Source organism: Bidens hawaiensis, unplaced genomic scaffold (assembly GCF_021521415.1).
Source record: "Bidens hawaiensis isolate Kalapana, Puna unplaced genomic scaffold, B.hawaiensis_p1.1 tig00070168_1, whole genome shotgun sequence".
Taxonomy (NCBI): Eukaryota; Viridiplantae; Streptophyta; class Magnoliopsida; order Asterales; family Asteraceae; genus Bidens; species Bidens hawaiensis.
Genome location: NW_027502338.1, coordinates 37,369 through 44,029, shown reverse-complemented (window position 1 = coordinate 44,029; position 6,661 = coordinate 37,369). Strand labels below are relative to the sequence as shown.

General features: G+C 33.0%; 1 pseudogene; it reads left to right on the top strand.

Annotated features, from left to right (window-relative positions):
* Positions 1 to 829: 829 nt before the first annotated feature.
* Positions 830 to 2,671, top strand: LOC143605573 (monolignol oxidoreductase AtBBE-like 13; annotated as a pseudogene).
* The last annotated feature ends 3,990 nt before the right edge of the window (positions 2,672 to 6,661 follow it).

The window sequence follows — 6,661 nt, the reverse complement described above, 5'->3', positions numbered from 1 at the left end:
ATACAATTCTTACTAATTTTTTTTATTTTTTTTTCAAATTAATTTGAAATATAAGTTAATATTGAAAAAAGAACAATTCACTAAAATACAACCAAGTTTCAAAACTATTTAATCATGAAATTGAAACAACAAATCAATAAATATGAACCAAAATTTATATACATGTTCCATTTAGGTTATTTATTATCTTAAAGATTTAATATCATATTACATGGTTCCTAGTTAATTAATAGTCTTTTAGAGACTTGATAAAGTGCTACATCTCCTAGCTAAGCGGATGTTAGTTCAAATCTCGCGAAATACAAATACGGTAACTTTTAGAAGTATAGTAGATGGTGCTCGAACACCTAGCAGTTCATATCTCTAATCTTGGGCTTGTATAATATTTTCCATAGGAGAATTAGTAGCGGAAGTAAGAATGATACATCGAATTTTATAGTGTGATCAAGGTTTTAAAAAATTTAAAATTAGAGATATATATAATCAATCGATTATAGTTATACCCACTATATTCTATAAATAGCATAGTTAGTGACAGAATATGTGGAATGAGATGTATGCAAACGTTATCTTTAATCCTGATAATAAAATTTTGCTTATAGAGAGACTCGATATGAAAATAAGAGAAAAAGAATTAGAGATATAGTGATGAGAGCATTGAAGAGGAAGATGGGAACAAAATAAAACCCCACCAAACCTTCTGCTAGAATTTAAGAGTGGATGCCTTTCTAGGAAAGAAGTTATGGGGTTGTCAAATATGACTACAAATGTGTTTCAACAAAAACATGTATTATATGAATAACTAAATTCTCATATCATATTGAAACTTTCAAACCATTAAATTAGACTATGACATTTGCAATACATCATTTATTTGGTCATCAAAGATCAACACAATATTTCCATATAAATGGGACTCATCTCTATCACAAAACCACAACCAACTCAAATCTTGAAACATGGCTTATTTTTCAAGATTATTTGTGCTCATAGTCTTACTAGCATCACTATCTAACTTATGTTCTTCAAACCCACTTCAAGACAGCTTCCATCAATGCCTTTCAGTTAATACAATCTCTTCAACTCAACTCCCCAACATCTTTTTCACCCCAAACAACACTGCTTTCACACCCCTTTTGAACTCAACTGCCCAAAATCTCCGTTGCATCGCCTCGTATGAGGCTAAACCCGAGCTTATATTCACCCCCTTACACGAAACACACATCCAAACTGCGGTTATATGCGCAAAGAAGCTTGGGATCACCTAAGGTTTAGAAGTGGTGGACATGATTATGAAGGTGTCTCTTATACATCCGTTATGGACCTTCCTTATGTCGTTATCGATTTAGCTAAAATGCGTGCTATTGATGTTGATATCGCGGATGGTTCGGTTTGGGTTGAAGCCGGTGCAACCATTGGTGAGCTTTATTATCGAGTTGCCGAGAAAAGCAAGACTCATGGGATCCCAGCCGGGCTATGCACGAGCCTAGGCGTTGGCGGGCATATCACGGGTGGTGCGTATGGTTCCATGATGAGGAAATACGGTCTTGGAGCGGATAACGCACTCGACGCAAAGATTATTGATGCAAATGGTCGGATATTGGACCGAGAAGGCATGGGCGAGGATGTGTTTTGGGCTATCCGTGGAGGTGGTGGGGGCAGTTTCGGAGTTATAGTTTCTTGGAAACTAAAACTCGTACCTGTTCCTGAAACCGTCACGGTTTTCAATGTCCCAAGGACATTGGAACAAGGCGCCACCAAGATTCTTTACAAGTGGCAGCAAGTTGCTAGTAAACTTGATGACAATCTTTTCATTAGGGTTGTGATCCAAAACTCAAATGTACCAAACACAACTCAAAGAACCATAACCACAACTTATAATGCACTCTTTCTTGGAGATGTCAACACACTTCAAGACATCATGAAACAAAGTTTTCCTGAGTTGGGTTTGACAAAAGCTGATTGCTTTGAATTGAGTTGGTTGGAATCTGTCTTGTTCATAGCCGGTTACCCTAGAACCGTTCCAACCGCAGCCTTACTAGCCGGAAAACCGGCTTTCTTGAACTATTTTAAAGCAAAATCAGACTTTGTTACAAAGCCAATTCCTGAAGAGGGTTTAGAAGGCATTTGGACAAGATTCTTGGAAGAAGAAAGTCCATTAACAATATGGAACCCATATGGTGGAATGATGGCTAGAATACCAGAATCATCAATCCCATTTCCTCATAGAGATGGTATACTTTTCAAGATTCAATATGTGAATACTTGGATGAACCCTACAAAAGAAGTGATGAACAAACATGTTGATTGGATGAGGAAGTTTCATAACTACATGACACAATATGTTTCAATGTTTCCAAGACAAGCTTATGTGAACTATAGAGATCTTGATCTTGGAATGAATGATAAAAATGGTGATGATACAAGTTTTGTAATGGCAAGTGCTTGGGGAACAAAGTATTTCAAAGATAATTTTAATAGGTTAGTGAAGATCAAGACTGAGTTTGATCCTGATAACTTCTTCAAGCATGAACAAAGTATTCCGGTTTTACCCTTGAAGAAAGGTCAAAGATTCAAACATGTGACAAAGAGAAAGGGTAAAAATTGTAGTAAGGGTAAAAAAGGTGGAAAGGGTGGAAAGGTAATTCACCATTAATAGGTTTTGTGTTTGTTTATTTTTCTTTAGTGGGGTATGGGAAGCATAAGTTATAATGGACAATATGTATGTCATGTTACTTTTAATGTGTAAGAGTGTTATTTGTTTAATCAGGTTATAGGCATAGGGATACCATATATGGGGTGTGATCACCATTGATGCTTGTAATAACTTACTATCTTATTAATACAAGTTTAATTATTGTAATTTAGGATGTTGAGAGGCCTAACCTAATCAAAGTCAAGTCATACTAGGTTTGGTTGCTAAACGAGTCAAAAAAAAAAAGTTGACTCATTTGTAAATGAATAGAAACGAGATCAGCTTAATTTATAAACAACCTATACCAAGTTGGCTCGGTTTAAAAAAAAGTCGATTCCAAGATCATGCTTATAGCAAGTTTTGAGTCACGAGTTATTTAAACCTCTTTAGACTTAGTGTTGACTAATTATAGACATCATTTAGTAGGACTAAAACTAGAAAATAATTTAAATATATTATTAATACAAGTGTCAGGTAGACTAGCCAAAAGAACCCAACACAAACAAACAAATATATATATATATATATATATATATGTGTGGAAATATTATTTTGAGAACCATTGTGAGTTTTAAGAACTTTAAAAACTCAATTTTGAACCACATATTTAATTAAATGATATGAAATATGTGGCTGAGATTAAATTCAATTAAAAACTGAAGCAGGAGAGAGAATAAGTATTTTTGATAATTACACAAGTTTAAACGTTAGTTACACATGTGTAAAAAGTCGATTCGGTGTGTAAAAAAATACTGTAATTTTTTGTACATCACTTACACTTACGTATTACACATGTGTAAAAAAAATTCGAAAAAAAAAAATTGTTACGTTGAGTTCTTTCGAGTTTTTAAAACTCAAAGTGGTTCTCAAAAGAAATCAATTCTATAAATATGTGTGTGTGTGTATACACACACAGAGAGAGACGTGCCGTAAATTAAATTTTAAAATAAACCATTTGATCCAAGTCGAGTTAGCATGGTGTGTAAACAAGCTTAGCCGAGCTGACTCGGTTAGTAAATGAGATGGCCACACGTTATTTGGTTTGTAAACGAGTCGACTTCAAACAAATTTTTATCTAGCAAGCCTCAAGTTACAAACTATATGAACAACCATATTGAATTGAAATCACATCCAAATATTATCTGTTATAACAAGTTTAATTATATTGAAATTTAGTTGGCAAAATGATTGAAAGTTGATATCCAATTATAACTTTAACTACGGGGTATTTTTGTTTCCCAAAGAAGTAAAACCTTACATAATTGTGATGTAGGAATGAGCATGGCAAGTATTATGGATAACCATCTTGTGATTAAAATATTAACTCAATCATGCGTTGTTGAGTAAAATATGAGACTGAGGGGTCACACACCATTTGAAAAATATATCTTTTCTTTAAGTTTTGTTTATCACAATTACATTTTGATATATTTATCTATAAGAGCATTCATGATTTATGAAAAGAATATTAATTGATAAAGACTTAAATCTTGTGATGTTTATGAAAGCTTTTCTGTCGATATTGATGTGCCATAAAGCTATTAGATGGCAATAAATAATACATCTAACAAAATTATTTAAATGAATGACCCGTCAAAATTTCACAGTGGTCCAAAGTTCGCAAAATCATTTTAAGGGGTAAACCCATCGAACGTGGATATAAACCAGGGAGACAAATTGCAGATTTCTCTTTAAATAAAGTTATATTTATACAAGAAGTATTATAGTAGACATTTTTAAGTTCACAAATTAAATTAAGACCGGTGTATGAAACTCGGTCTTGAGCTCAGTTAAACTTAGTTGGAGCGTCTATGAAACATGTATGGATTATGTACCTTAAATATTTTTTTTAAAAGATCGACAATAAGGGCCCAATCTATCACTAATCTATTAGAATTTAGAACAACCCAAATCCATTATTTTGTTTATATATGCACTTTTGGATATATTTTCCCCCTTTATATAAACTCAGACCCTTAAATAAACATATATATTTTTTATATATAATTTTTGTTTAAAATTTTGGACCCTCACTGGAAACGGGCCTAACACTGTCGTCAGGCCTCATATGGAGTTAGAGCTTGGCCTGAGGCTTAGCATACCATTCTCGAGCAGATCATGATGGGCTCGTCTTGTTTACACCTCTAGTAAGTAATAACTACACCAATGTCTAATCGACTCTTTATGATAACAAAAGAACAACTTGTGATAACTATATAGCTTTTGTAATATCATCAAACTTTATGCAAATAAATTATTGTGACAAAGTTACTTTAGTACTGTCGGTTAATTTGGGTATACTATCTTTGATAAAAAAAAAGTGTAACAGCCTCTTTAGGTATGATTGCTATCGATTAACATGAGCAAACGTGGCCAGAGTTGTTAAATTTAATGTATGATGATTTCAAAGATCTTTGACTTGAATAGTTGAATCTCAATTATTGTTTCTTAATGATTTAAAGGGACACAATCAGATAAAATTAAACAAAAGTATCAATCATATGATGGTTTTTTTTTTAATTTTTGATATACGTGAAGAAACATATATTATAAGAAGGTTAAGATTAAATAGTTTTGGTAACATCACATATACATAATATAGGTAGGTCAATATGTTGTGACCCGTGTCGGCAAAATCCTGATTAAGCGCTAGTCTCTACCCCACCAACTTGTTGTCGATTAATTCCGATGTGTCCAAAATCGGTCAAAATTGAAACATATATGTATATTTGGAAATTTACATATAAATTCCAATTCGATTAATCGGTAGTCTCTAACCCATCGTCCGACTAGCGCTGACGATTTCTACAACACTGGTTGTGACCCTCAGTTAATTAGTGGGTTGCTCACTCGTTTATATTATGTTTCGTTTAGACCTGTTAGGTTGTTTTATGCGAATGGGCTAGATGTTTGTTTGTGTCATAGGCCAACAAACGAACCGATTCAACTGGTTACTCGGAATGAGGATGCCAAGATTTGGCATCCATTCCATAACAAATTAATAAGATTTTGAAGATTATTAGTATTAGACACACATATATATATATACACACACGTACACACATACATGCACCCATGTTTTCACAATAAAAAGGAATATAAGTGTGTTCAAATTTCAACTAAAATTCGAAAAGTCAACAGCCAATATGCATGGAAAGTCAAAATCCCTAGCATGAAGAAAAAAGAGAAGCTGAGAAAATGACTTATACCAGTCCCATAATCAACACCTTTTAATTGTATGTTTTTACTCATATGTAAAGTAATAGGCTACATTTCTAAAAACCATAAACCATGAAACAAATTTAATAATCTAATTTATATTTAATAACAAAGAACTTATTTTTCAAGCCCTCCAACCCGCCCTGTTTGGACCCGAACTAAAAATTCATTGTCCGTCCTAAGCCCGTTTTGACCCATTACCCAAACTACGCGACCCATATGATAATTTTGCTTAAAGAGAGAAAGTTTGACTTGTCAACATTGTTAGGCAATTTCTTGAAGGTCGGTTATTAAAACAATAATTGTATAAAATATTGACTTTTACTTATATTAATCGGCAGGTTTGACAGTTGATAAAACAAAAGTGTGAAACAGACATCAAAATATGGAGTAACATACAAAGCATTTAAGAAATGGAGAATATAGTGGCGTCCAAACTTAATGGTGCGTATATGAATATTGTCATTTTCACCTACCACATAATCTAAATTTAAAGATGGTAATACAACACTTGGATGATTATGGCACATAATTTTACTTCAAGGTTTCAATCAACAAGCACTTATTTTTATAATCTTTAAAACTCCATCAAGGATTTATTTTATTTCAGGATTTTATGCTTTAAAGATCATTGACTTGTAATATCGTATGACTAGTAATTATTTGATGGACTTAATTACCGTTACTATCACCTACACAATTTCGTGGCCTTCTCTCTCTCAAAAGTTCATGAGTCTGATACTTAAA